The 14555-nt window shown below is 44.3% G+C and overlaps 1 long non-coding RNA gene across 1 annotated transcript in view; it reads right to left on the minus strand.

The window, feature by feature from the left end:
- LOC309384717 overlaps positions 1 to 9309 on the minus strand; it is a 36379-nt gene extending 27070 nt beyond the window's left edge. Inside the window, exon 1 of the long non-coding RNA XR_014174107.1 lies at positions 9201 to 9309. This is a non-coding gene — a long non-coding RNA (uncharacterized lncRNA). The remainder of the gene's footprint in view (positions 1 to 9200) is intronic.
- Positions 9310 to 14555: the final 5246 nt, after the last annotated feature.

Here is a 14555-nt window from a genome sequence, read left to right on the forward strand (position 1 = left end):
GCGGTGTACAGGAAAATCAGATGTGTTCTTTGCAGGCACATAAATATGGATACATTCCTATTTCCTACTGATGCTTTGATCACAAAATTCTTTACTTGTAAAATCTGTCTGAAAAATGATGCTAACTCAATTGTGCATTCAAACTGAGTAGGTCAAATTATATTCAGCTCCTAAGTAGCTTATATAGCTCCCGACAATACAGAAGATTGCTCAACTACCATCTCTGAAATAATGCCAACCTTAACACAAGATTATTGCAGCATTGCAAACTAATTTATAAAAGTCATTTATCCACAGACATTTTTATTTGTCTGTCTATCCATATGGGACTTCAGGCATTGTGGCCTGGAAGTAAAAAACAAACAAACAAATTATAAAACAATTACTTAAGAAAGCTTCTTCCTGAATATTTTTGAACTTTTCTTTCCAAAAGGTTATTTAAAGGTTCCATTGAAATCAATGTAGGTCCAAATAAACATAACCGCAGTTACCCCATTCAGATGGTTTATTGATCATCTAAGGACTCCTATAGCATGCTCATGCCTGGCATATTTAAACTCTTTCCATTAAAAAGAATACTTTACAATTTTATCAATATGTTCTCACCACAATTTATTTGCAGTGAATTGTAGAAGTGATAAACCTGCAACTCACTGCAATATCTATTGCTAATAGAGCCCGTTCCATCTTTATTGGTTATTCTCATTAGTTGTTCCTTTAATTATTTTCATTACGGGTTTCATTTTGACTCCTATTTGAAGAAGTCAGAAGGGATATATAAGCCATTTATCATATAATTAAATACAATATGTTATTACCTGCCAGCACTAACCAATAATTCGAAAATACACATTCTGCAAGTCTTGGGAAATTGAGTTATATATCAATAGAGGTAAGTTTCACCCAACAATAAATATCAATGATTTGTTATTTTAAGGATAGCCCTTATCAACACGAGTAAAACATTTATATCATCTGCCAATCCATAGTTTTCAAGGACCTTGCAATGTAATCTTCTATGTCACATATTAACTTATGGAACCTACAGGATCAGAAATGTTCATCATGAACATATTAACCTGCTTTATCATGGAGAAGTAAAAATATGGTTCTATTTACGGGTCATAGCAAAGTTCTATTCTTTATCATCTTTCTAATTAAAATCAAAGTAGTGTAAAAAAAAGGTACTTTAGATCATGGGGCACTACTAAATTTTAAATAAAACACACAATGACACTCCTGATGAATTATCCAATGGCACAGTACTGTTTTGAACAGTATGAGACAATCTTCCAGATGTAATGTGACTTTAAGTTCCATCCATTGATGTCTAGTGTAATTCCAAATCACATCTGGATAGTATCAGGTTAGGTCTAGGGTTATATTGAAAAATTCAGAGAATATTCTTTCATGGTAAAATACCTAGTAAGTAAGCTAATAGACATACAGGTTATCACATTTACTTTGTTTTAGGAATGTAAAAACAAAAAAAGAAATTGTTTTAATCTAGGATTAGAACAGTGCTTTCCAAACTTTTTCCTTCATTTTCCAAACTCTCTTATCAGAAAGTCTTATCAAATTTCCAATAAACTGATCGTAGGTTTATTGCTTCAGCATTATCATAACTTTGAATGCTCACTGAACAAATGGTCATTAACTCAAGGGCTCTACCTGTATTATAAAAACAATGTCACGGAATGATCCGTATGTCTTTTCAGCAAATTACCATTGGCAATTTCATCTATTTTCATTTTAAGAATACTTTGGGAGACTTCCAAATATACTGTATTTTAGCATATGTGACAATTTTTAAGTCAATGTAAATATCCCTGTTATGATGAATAATATATTTGTGTGCCGTTACCCAAAGAAAACCCAATTTTGGGTAATTTACCCAGGTTTGAGATATACTGGATTAGAATAAACAGCCTCAACTATGTTAATTCAATGCTATGAATTATGCTACTAGCGTAATGATAAGGCTTTTTAATTCTATGTACTACATAATTCTGAGAAAGTCCATGGATCTATTTTGCAATAATTAAAATTCAAAGTAATTAAAGCTGAATCTTTAATAGATGTCGTAGATGACTCTCATACCTTTTCTGATCTTGCAAAACAACAACAACAACAACACCGCAGTTGTAAAACTTCCTTAGTGGTGAAAAGCTCATTTTCTCAATGAAGGCATTTATGATGCTTAGTTAGCATTGCAGCAAAGATCTAACATCTTTTGGTCCACCATCTACTAACGTCGGTTGTATATGTAAGTGCACTTACCCATGATGTAACTCAACCTAATTTTCCAAGTTGGTACAATTGACTGGTCTGTGGTTCATCAGAATGCAATTTATTAATTTATGGATATAATATTATGTCTAAAAGCACTTACTACTTCTTGACTGATCACTGACCATTAGCACAGACAATACAGAGTGTCTTTCATTAACCAAAATTATGAGCAACCAAATAATATTCCTGGCACCCTTTTGCACAGATTTAGCATTGCCATATCTAATGCCAAGACTACTTTGGCTGGCAAAGCAAGAGAAAGGCACGATACCAAGAATGTCAATTCACAAGAGATTAGCAAATGTCTATGCAGAGTCCCAATCATTCCGGTCATGGTTGCCCCAAAGATGCTTTTCAAAAGGGAACTGGGCTTCCTTGTTTCACTTCTTGTTAGATCTGGGCAACGAGAGAACAGACTGCGGACACGAAGTAACTTAACAGCTCTTTATTAGTAGTAGTAGTGATCCAGCTTGCTCTGTGGTCGGAGGGTTCCCCTTTTATAGGGATCGGGTACGCCCCTCGACCAATCAGAACGATACCTGTTTCCCGCTGTAGCAGCGGACCAGAGAGGAGACTTGCCACGATATATGTTAATATCTAACACCCCTCCCCTCCTAGACGGAACGTTGCGGTTCGTAATATAGTCCTTAAGATACGTTGGTGTTTGCCTTACTCGGGTGGAGCGTCGCAGTTCGGGTTGGTCAGAAGTAGTTGCAGGATCGGTTTCTTTCTGTGTTTCGTTTCCGGGCGTTTGCAGGCTCTCGTTGCTTTGGCGTTCGGGGATCTGCTCGCTTTCGTTGCTTGGGGGTTGTTCCGTTTCGCGCTCGACCTCTTGTTCTGTCCTTGGCTCGCAGGTGTCGTAGTTCTCTGTGTTGGGGCTCTCGAGTGGCTGACTTTGCAATGGCAGGTAGCTCTCGTTCTCTGTTCGTAGATCTGAGTGCGCCAGGCGACCCCGTAGTTGATCGATGTGCCTTTTCCAGTTCCGCCCATCTTCTAGTTCCAACAGATACGATCGTGGACCCGTGATGCCAATGACCTTTGCCGGCATCCACAATGTCCCCCCTGCATAGTTGTGGGCGTATACTGAATCCCCTATGCTAAAACTCCGAATTTTGCTTGTAGAGTCTGGGGGAGCTGTGGCAGAGTAATTTGGGTGAAGACGGTCCAGGTGAGACCGTAGACGGCGGCCCATGAGTAGTTCAGCGGGGCTCCTACCCGTCGTTGCGCTGGGGGTAATGTGTTGGATCAATAGGTAATGGTCAATGCGTGTTTGCCAATCACCTGGACCCATCCTAGCGAGGGCCTCTTTTGCGAATCGCACCATTCTCTCCGCCTGTCCATTTGATGCCGGATGGAATGGCGCGACGAGGGCATGCCGAATTCCCTGACCTGCTAGATATGTTTCAAATTGCATGGCCGTGAACTGGGGCCCGTTATCGGAGACCAGGAGGTCGGGCAGGCCATGAGTGGCGAAAAGTCGCCGTAGAACCTTAATGACTGCCTCTGCCGCGGTTGACGTCATTAGGACTACTTCTAGCCATTTCGAGTATGCATCCACAACTATAAGGAAAGTCTGACCTTGGAATGGCCCTGCGAAGTCGATGTGTATTCGCGACCAGGGTGCTTTAGGCTTCTCCCATTCTGTGGCGGGCGCTTCCGGGGGAGCTGGTCTCGATTCCTGGCAGGGGTCGCAAGTGGCCACCCATTCCTCTATTTCTTTGTCCATGTTTGGCCACCAAACGTAACTTCTTGCTAACGCCTTCATCCTAACAATCCCCGGATGACCAACATGTAAAGCATCTAATACATTCCTACGCAAAGCATACGGAATAACAACTCGATCCCCCCACAATAAACAACCTTGTAACACTGAGAGTTCATCCCGTTTTGACCAAAACACTTTGAATTCCGGGCCCACGTTTCCCTTCGGCCACCCCCTCCAAACCCAAGTTTGAACTTGCTTTATTAAATTGTCTTTAGAAGAAAACCTTGCAACATCGTAGGAAGAAACCGGTCCTGAGTCCAAACAATCGATGAGCAGCACCGGTACTTCGGGAGTGGGGTCTGGCAAAAGGTCCGGTAGTGGGCAACGGCTGAGTGCGTCTGCGTGTCCTAGAGTGGAGCCCGGTCGATGAATTAACTTGTATGAGTACGCAGCCAGGAAAACAGTCCACCTGGTCATGCGTGGAGAAAGGGAGACTGGAGTGGGGCGGTTTCCCACCAAAAGTCCCAACAGCGGTTTGTGATCTGTAATCAGTTCAAAATCGCGGCCGTAGAGGTATTCGTGGAAACGTTTTACTCCAGCTACAGCAGCTAGCGCTTCCCTGTCCATCTGGCTGTAATTCCTCTCGGCCGATGAAAGAGTCCTGGAGTAGAAGGCGATGGGTGCTTCGTTCCCGTTTGGCATCCTGTGGCTGAGGACTGCGCCAACTCCAAATGGTGATGCATCGCAGGTCAATACCAGCGGTAGCGTCTGGCTATATTGTACTAACAGCGAGTCAGTGGTGAGCAGGCGCTTGACTGCGGCGAAAGCTGCTGCTTCGGATCGTCCCCATCTCCATGTTGCGTTCCTCTGGAGTAGTCGATGTAATGGCTCAGCAACGGTCGCCTTCTGTCTCAGAAAAACGCTGTAGAAGTTAAGTAGTCCGAGGAAGGCCTGCAACTCGGTCTGATTTTGTGGTGTGGGGGCGTCCTGGATTGCCTTAATTTTCTTAGAAGTGGGGTGTATGCCCTGACCATCGATTCTATATCCCAGGAATTCTACGCTAGGCACGCTGATTTGGCATTTTTCCTTTTTTAGGCGGAGGCCCTTTTCTCTGATTCTGGCCAAGACAGTTCTGACTCTTTTTAATAGTTGCTCCTCGTTTGCAGCAGACACCAAGATGTCGTCGAAATAGGGGACGACTCCCGGTATCCCTTGCAAAAGCCGTTCCATGACGCTCTGGAACAGACCTGGAGCAATACTCACACCGAATTGTAGCTGGTTGCATTTGAATGCTCCTCTATGCGTCACTATAGTTTGGGCCTCCGCTGTGGCGCTATCCACGGGCAACTGCTGGTAAGCTTGTGCCATGTCTAACTTAGCAAATATCTTTCCTGGCCCCAACGAATGCAATAGGTGTTGCACTACGGGCACAGGATATGCGCTTTGTTGTAGCGCGACATTAATTGTGCATTTATAGTCCGCGCAGATGCGGACTGATCCGTCTGGTTTGACTGGGGTCACAATGGGCGTTTCCCAGCGCGCGTGATCCACCGGCTCAAGGATTCCTTGCTCCACTAACTTATCTATTTCCTTATCTATTTTTGGGCGGAGTGCAAAAGGCACTCGTCTCGGTTTAAGTCGGATTGGCGCCACTTTGGGGTCTAAATTGAATGAGATCAGTTTACCCACATACTTACCAAGACCGGGGCTGAACACATCCTCGAACTCCTTAAAAATCTGCTCAGCGCTGCTGTTCTCCACGGCGTTGATTCCGGTGACTTCTAGCCCCAAGGATTCAAACCAATCCAGTCCTAGGAGGTTTTGTAAGGGTGCGCTGGCGATGGTCACGGGCAGCTGGGCTACGATGTCCTTGAAACGGATCTGGAACGTGCCTTGGCCCACGATGGGGACTCGGTTTCCCTGGTAGTCTCGTAGCAGGATGTCTGGAGCGCGTAGTTGGCTCTTTTTGAGGCTAGGGATAGCCTGTTTCATGGATGCCCATGAAATGATCGTCAGGGACGATCCTGTGTCAACTTCCAGCTCGCGAGGTGAGCCCTCCAAGAGGACTGTGACTTTCAGCTTTTTAGGCCGCTTGGTGCGGACCTGGCTTATTGTTGTGAGATACGTTCGCAATTCCTCTCTCTGGGTCAACTCTATCTCAGCATCTGTATCCTGAAAATACTCTCGTTGAGCATCTTGATAGAACGCTCTCTCAGCTCTTTGTGTGTAGTCTCTCTGGGAATACGCTCGCTCAGCTCCTTGTATGTAATCTCTCTGGGAATATGCTCGCTCAGCTCTTTGGGGATTTTCTCTCTGGGTAAACACTTGTGGATTTCTCTCTGGGCGCCCTTTTTGATTTCGCCAAGCCCCTGGGTTGGGCTTCTGTTGGCGATACATGGGTGGCTGCCGTGAGGCAGGGACTTCGCTCCGGCACACTCGTGCGATGTGTCCAAGTTTGTTGCAGTGTGAACTAACAACGTTCCTGAACCTACAGGTAGACCTGGGGTGATTCCCTCCGCAGCTTGCGCAGGGCGGCAAACGGAATCCGGGTCTCCCCCCAGGCCTCAAGTGACTGCTCCGCATCAGGTGACTGTCCTCGAACTCGGGATCCTCATAGTCGGGGCTTGTGTCCTCGTAGTGAACTCTGGTTTGCCTTGGTACTGGCTGGTTTACGCTGAAACCGCGTTGTATGGTTACTGATGATTTCTCCGCTGACTCTGACGCTCTTGCTTCGTTTAGAGCTATCTGTAGGGTTAAATTTGGGTTTGCCAACAGCTTCTTTTGCAGTGAAATGTCTCTTAACCCACAGATAAGCTGCGCTAAGATATGCTCGTCCAGATCCCTGAACTCGCAGTGAGTTGCTGCTTTACGCAGGGCTGCAACATATTGGTTGATTGATTCTCCCGCTTTCTGGTTCCGCGTGTTGAATTCTTTGCGGCAAACATGGCGGGAAGGTTTTGGCGCGTAATGAGTCTGTAGAGCCTGTTGCAACGCCGTCCATGATACTGCCTGTATCGGAGTAGGCGCGGTGAGGTCTCTGGCCGTGTTGAAGACTTCTTTCCCGCAGTAGCCGAGGAAGATGTTTTTCTTCCGGGCGTCGGTGATCCCCGTGTATTCGTTCGCTTCGAGAAAACACTCGAAACGAATCATGAAGGCTTCCCACTCGTCGTTCGCTGGGTCGAATGGAGCGGGGGGAGTGTGCATCGCCATCTTCTCTCGTTTGAATTTGCCGCGCTGCGGTGATCCTAGATGGCTGCTGGAATTTCTGCCGAATTCCTGGGCTGGATCAAATCCGGAGATTCTGGAGTAGCGTTCTTCGTCCTATCTGCCTCTCAATCCCACCTTCGTCACCAATGTTAGATCTGGGCAACGAGAGAACAGACTGCGGACCCGAAGTGACTTAACAGCTCTTTATTAGTAGTAGTAGTGATCCAGCTTGCTCTGTGGTCGGAGGGTTCCCCTTTTATAGGGATCGGGTACGCCCCTCGACCAATCAGAACGATACCTGTTTCCCGCTGTAGCAGCGGACCAGAGAGGAGACTTGCCACGATATATGTTAATATCTAACACTTCTCATCCAAGAAGCTTTTTCAGTTCTGAATGGTAGAGAATGGAAGTTTTTATACTTTTGCAGTCTTCTGGTTGTTAGCCTCAACCACTCTCAGAAAGCTAACGACAGACCTTCAGAGTGATTATTACCAGATGACTGCAAAAAATACAAATCCTTTGATTCCCCACCATTCAATCAGAAATGTTCTTGGATGAGAAGCGAAACGTCTTCAAGAAAAAGTCCAGTTGCCTTTTGAAAATCAATCGGAAGAGAGTGGGAAGGAATATTGGAGATCTTCTAGTCCAACCCCCTGCTCAAGTAGGAGATAATATACCAGTGGTGGCAAACCTATGCCAGGTGGCACACAGAGCCACCTCTCTAGGCATGTGAGTTGTCGCCTGTTGCTTTTTCGGGTTCCAGTGCATGCCTGTGCGCCAGCCAGCTGGTTTTTGTGCGCCTGGGAGTACCAGAAACTAGAGGAGCAGTATCCTGGCGCACATGAATGCACCAGCCTCCTGGTCTTCTGGCTGGTTTTTGTGCACGCATGCACGCCAGAAACAGTAAAACCAGGCCACCAGTTTGCATGAGCACACTGGAAACCAGAAGCACAGCTTCCCGGTGCGCACATGTGTACTGGATATCTCCTCTTCCAGTTTGTGGTGCTCTGGCGTTCACGTGCGCTCCCTTTTCGGCATACTATTTCAGACAAGTGACTATCCAGTCTCTTCTTAAAAACTTCCAGTGACAAAGCACTCACAACCTCTGAAGGCAAGCTGTTCCACTGGTTAATTGTCCTCACTCTTAGGAAGTTTCTCCTTAATTCCAAGCTGCTTTTCTCCTTGATTAGTTTCCATCCATTGTTTTTTGTCCTGTTCTCTGGTGCTTTGGAAAATAAATTGATCCCATCCTCTTTGTTGCGGTCTTCATTCCCAGCCTATCAAATACTGGAATATTGCTATCATGTCTCCCTAGTCCTTCTTTTCTCTAGACAAGCCATATCCAAATTCTGCAACTCTTCTTCATGTTTTAGTCTCCACACACCTTTAATCATCTTAATCTCTCTTCTCTGTGCTTTTTCCAAAGTCTCAACTTGTTTTTTCTAATGTGGCAACCAAAACTGGATGCAGTATTCCAGGTGTGGCCTTACTAAGGCTTTATAAAGTGGTACTTATACTTCCTATATTAAATACCACTTAATGCTTCGTGTATTAAGTACTGCTCAATATATTAACATACCGCTTCCAATCATCTTTGGGACAAGAGACTGGCCAGTTCTGCACAACGAACACATGGTAAACCTAGTTAGCAATCGGATAAGCTCCAACAGGTGGTCAGCCTGATGAGTGGTGAGAGATGCCAAAGACATAAAGAAATAACAGACACGCTATCTGGGTCTTGCTTGAAATATGTGAAAAAGCAAACAGAATAACAGTTTGAAGGGACCTTGTAGGTCATCTAGTCCAACCCACCCACCCAAGCAGGAGACCTTACTCCATTCCTGGCAGATGGCAGTCCAGTCTCATCTTGGAAGCTTGCAGTGATGAAGCCCCCACTATTTCTGAAGACAAGCCGTTCCATTGTTTGCTAAGTGCCACACATACCCCTAGCCGTTTGCAAACGACCCAGCTTCCGCCGCCTGCTCGAGAGCCTTACCTGGGCTGCTTCGTAGCCGTTCCGCGTGACGAGCTGGTGCCGCCGGCCTGTCACCCTCGTGGTCCCGGCGGTACAAGCAGAAGTCTTGGCACTTCTTCGGCACTTGCTTGCCAGCCCCTCCGCCTCCCCTCCCTTGACCCTTCTGCCCTTTGCGAAGAGAGCCGTCGCCCGCTCTTCCGCGCCGCATTCCTCGTGTTTTTCTGCAGGGAGATGGCAAAAGGCGAAAGCGCAACTCGGGCAGAGCTACGCGACGTCCTGAGCTTCGCCAGGCTGGCAGGCGTCGCAAGTACCATTCGCCTAGGTTGGTCCTCTTGGAAAAGAAGCAAGGCCGCTGCGGTGGCTATAGGCGAGCAATTGAGGGGGAAGGGTGTATTGGGGGGGGGGGTTCTTCGAACTTTTGAAGCTGCGGTCCGTGTCGTTTCCCATTACAAGCATTGATAGTTGCTTTTTTTATTTTTGTAACGGTCTTTATTCCCAGACAGTTATTGAGCGCGCGCGCGCGAGTGTCAATCATTAGAAAAGGGGGCGCTTAACGTCCGCCAACTCGAGTCGGTTCAAAGGGATTTTTCCCCCATACGGGATTCATTAAGACCGCTTTAAAAAAAAACAAAAAAACCGAAAAGAAAATGAAAGAGCTTCCCGCTTGTGGGGAGAGAAATGAAATATGCTCGCACTTCTTTCCAATGCCTTATTTAAAAGCCAGGCTTGTTCAAATTATTCGTTGGAAGAGTAGCTGGCAATAATCAGCTAAAGTTCTTTGAAGTCAATACGACCTTTTCTTTTTTTTTCTCGGCATCGTACAAAGGAGATTTTTTTTTAAAAAAGACGTTAACCGCTTCTTCTTGGCTACAGCATATGTTGAAAACCAGGGTTTGCCATTTTTTGAATGCAGACTTCCTGTAAATCTGAAGTTGCAGCAATTTTCAAACTAAAGACGCCCAAAATCTTTTTTTTAAAAAAACCTGGTTTGAACAGATGGCAATTGGAGGACAAAGAAAATATAGGCTTAATAATGGCCCATAGCTCACTTATTCAGGCAGACTTCACTATTCCTTTCCTGCCTCTTGCATTGGCTTCCACTCCCACTTGTGAAATGCAGTATACACTCTTGAAAAGGTGACTAGGAGGCAAACTGATATGAGGAGACTAGGGTTGTCCAATCTTAACAACTTTTCAGACTAGTGTAATCCCCAGAATTCTGGAAGTTGAAATCCATAAGTCTTAAAAGTTGCCAAGATTGGACACTCCTGCGGTAGCCCAACCTTGCTTATTTATTTAGGAGATTTGCATGGCCACCCATCTTACAGTTCACAACAATAAACTATACAACCATAAAACCTGAAACCTCAGCCATCCACAGGCTCCCATCACTCTAGCCCAGGGCATGGATAAAGAACCAGAGCTTGATAGCTTTTCAAAAAGCTAAAAGGATTTAATGGAACCAAGCTAGAGTATGGCTATCCTACTGGAGTGGATTAGATGGGCAGATACCCTCAGGAACAAGCAATCCTGCAAATAACCTGTTCTGGAATCATGTCAGGCTTTCAAGTTGATAATCAGCACCTTGAACTGCACCTCTGCTCCATCTAGTTTCCAATGTCTCTGTAAAATGGGGCTAAATTAGTTAAAACAGACCATTTCTTCTAAGTGTAGGTATCTATCCACAAAGATATGGTCGTGGAGGATATGCCTATCATGACGACATGATGTCAATATTGTAAATTATCTATTTGCATCAGACATCAGGACAGGAGTATGTAAGGGCAGGGTTTGCATCAGGATATTGCAAGGCATAATTATTTGAAATCAATCAAATTTCCCTGCAAGCTCCTATGTTTTCTGAAGGTTCCCTAGTAAAATTATATCTACGATACTCAGCCATCAATCAAGTGAACCTCCTAACACAACCTGTCTGCTGAATTCATAGTCATTCTACCAATGACCTTTCCCTTCACCCCACCCCTAGGAAAACAAAAAGGAATGTGCTTTAGGTTTTTCTGTCCAAAGCTCACAAATACAGATTCTTAAGCCAGTCCTGAATCACAAGTGGTAGCTGTGCAACTATGCAGTCTAGATTGTAGAGATCACTTTAATGAGAAAGTTAATTGCAAAGTCAATGAAGGCAAATCTGCAAATCAACCTTTTTACCATGGAGGAATTGTTGAAGTAACTCAGGGAATGCTTGCGTAAAAACTGCAAAAAATACAAAATCCTCACATGTGATTTGTGAATTTTTGACACAATTGCCCTTTTATAGCATTTACAATAACACCAAAGCTGGCAGCCAAGTTGTGATATATAAAAAGTTCCACCACTGCAAGCATTAGCACTACATGGTGCTCAAGGATTAGAAATATTTTTTCCACTCGTGATCTCTTACAGTATGCTAGGATTCAAAGGAACCCCCAGATGAAAAAGATAGTTCTAGATTATATTAAAAATAATAATTAGAAAAAAGGAAAATATATAATTGGACATGCCAAAAAGGATATTAGTGGAGGAACAACATCAGGAATGTTGAGAAACTCTGCCATACTTGTGTGACTAGCTATGTCCTATAAAGTTAGCTATCTGAACCAAAGGTGCTTTTTCAAGAGACAACTGGTCTTTCTGGTTTTTCTTTGAAAACGTTTTGCTTCTCATCCAAGAGCTTCTTCAATTCTGACTGAATGGTGGGGAATGTAAGGCGTGGAATCCTTCCATTCCCCACCATCCAATCAGAGCTGAAAAACCTTGGATGAGAAGCGAAACTTCTTCAAAGAAAAACCAGAAAGTTCAGTTGCCTCTTGAAAAAGCAGCTTTGGGGCAACCATGACCTGGATGACTGAGAATCTCCATAGGCATTTGGCCTATTTGGCAAATTGGCCAATTGCTGGGCAAGCATATTGCTAACTTCACTGACAATTAACAAAAATCCAGTTTGTCATGTTTCACTATTTTCAGGAAAAAGAAAAAGTGAGAGTTCTGCAAATATTCCAATGACATTTCAGAGTTATGCAAGTATGGAAATGAAGAAATATATATACTGTTCCTTTAGGAATAAGATAACTCTGTTCTCTTTTGCTTTACCTGGTTGGAAGCAGGCCACCTGGAGAGAAAATGATTTAAAAAATAGGAAGTTGTGTAGGTGACATTCACAGTATGAAAAGAACTAAAAAAAAACAGCACAAATTGAGAAGAAAACACAGGAATAGGAATAGTGATAATAAAAGCTGGCTTGTGACAAAAGCCAACTGTTACTCCCACAACACAGCTTCAGCAATGTGATTGTGATAGATCAGCGATGGCGAACCTTTTTTGGCTCGTGTGCCATAAGTGGGGGGAGCGCAGGGGGGTCGTGTGTGGGCATGCCGCACCCATAATGCAATGCGTGACCCCCAGTGCACATGCGCGCACTATAGGCACTCCCCCCCATTTTACATGCTTTTTTCGCCCTCCCCAGGCTCCAGAGGCTTTATAGGAACCTGGGGAGGGCGAAAACAGCCTCCCCCGCCCCCCCAGATGCCCTCCGGATGCGTCAGGGAAGCCTCCGGACAGTCCCTGACGCCTTCGGAGCGCTCAAAACGACCCTCTGAGCAAACCAGAAGTCATTTCGGAAGTCACTTCCGGTTTGCTCGGATGATCGTTTTGAGCGCTCCAAAGGCTTCAGGGACTGTCCGGAGGCTTCCCTGATGCCTCCGGGGGGCGGGGGAGGCTGTTTTCGCCCTCCCCAGGCTCCTATAAAGCCCCTGGAGCCTGGGGAGGGCGAAAAATGGTATTAAAAAAGGGTGAACTCAGCTGGCCAGCATGCGCATGCGCACTGTCCAGCTGACAGGGCAGTGCCTCGCGTGCCCTGACAAATGGCTCCGCGTGCCACCTGTGGCACTCGTGCCATAGGTTCGCAATCACTGTGATAGATTATAGTGAAGCATTCTAGATTTTATACCGCTTAAAGCTTTGGTAGAAGCACTGAGATTAAGGGAGGAATCCGCCTTTGTTATGCTGTGTAGGAAGTGGAAATATAAAGTTGTTTAAATCATGCCCCAAGGATGAGACAAAAGCCAATGACACGAGACCAAAGGGAAATGCTGGTGCTGAAGATACTATGGTGCTGCGCCAAACTGCAACAACTGCAACAATCTCTCATAAAATTTACTACTTTTGTCATGGAAATTTGTGTGTGTGTGTGTGTGTGTGTTTGTTTGTAAGGTTTACATGGCTGCCCAGTCATTCACAGCAACTCTGACTGTTTTATTTAACCAAGACTATGGGTTGGTTAGAATTAGACTATTAAAATACAATATGGTAGTTATAAGCATCATTCAGTAAACTGAATACCCTTATAAATTGAATAAATGAATGAAATATTTCAACCTCTTCTAGGATTCGTCTATTAATTTTAGTGATAAAACCAAGATTATACGAACTGAAGGATTATATTAGATTTTGTAAGCACCATTTAAAATTTATCATTTTGTTCACTATTAATACTAATACTACCAGGCAATTTGCAAAGTTCTGTTTCTGATTACATTGGTGTGAAAATCTTCATTTTGCTCTGCAAATAAAAAAAATCATTGGTGTTCTTGAGCTTGATTGTTTGCTTTAATAACCTGTCATCCTTCTGGGGAAAACCAGATTGGAAATACAACCAGATGAGCTAATTCTACTTTATTGTAAAACTGTATGGACAGAATTTTGCATGTCTGAACATACATTTTTTCCCTTGTATCCCTTTCTACATGAGAACCAGGGGAGGTCTCTTCTAAGCCTCTTACCCCTCCCACTATCAGCTATGGGCTATGCTGTTGTTGTTTGACCATTCCCTTGACAGCGTATTTTTGTCCATTTTCCCAAGGTATTCCACCATACCATTACATTACCCAACTACATAACACCATCGGTGTGAATAGGTGTGGAAATTGCTTCTTGGTTTATGGAATGCCAGTTTTTGCAGGGATGTGGGCACTATATTTACAAATCATTCAAAAGAAACAATAAAAAGCTAAGAAGGAAATAAATAGACCAGAACCTGGCATGAAAGCCAGCCGGGTTACTTTGGGCCAGATACTCTCGCTCAGCACAACCCACCTCACAGGATTGTTGTGGGGAAATTAGGAAGAAAAAGGAGTATTACGTATGTTTGCCACCTTGGGTTACTTCTAAAATAAATAAAACATTTGCAAGCAAACATTATCAGAGAACATCAAGAACCCACAGCTCAACCCTGAACATATTCCCTTCTATTGGGGAAAAAAATTACCCATGCAAATTTTACAAAGGTCCCAGTAACATTCTGGAATTCAGGGGTGCACAGGAAGAAATTAATGAATCTGCAACTCATTAAAATAACCTTTTGTCCAAATTTTGTGGCTT

Source organism: Natrix helvetica (genome assembly GCF_964273705.1).
Source record: "Natrix helvetica genome assembly, chromosome: 1".
NCBI classification, from domain to species: domain Eukaryota; kingdom Metazoa; phylum Chordata; class Lepidosauria; order Squamata; family Natricidae; genus Natrix; species Natrix helvetica.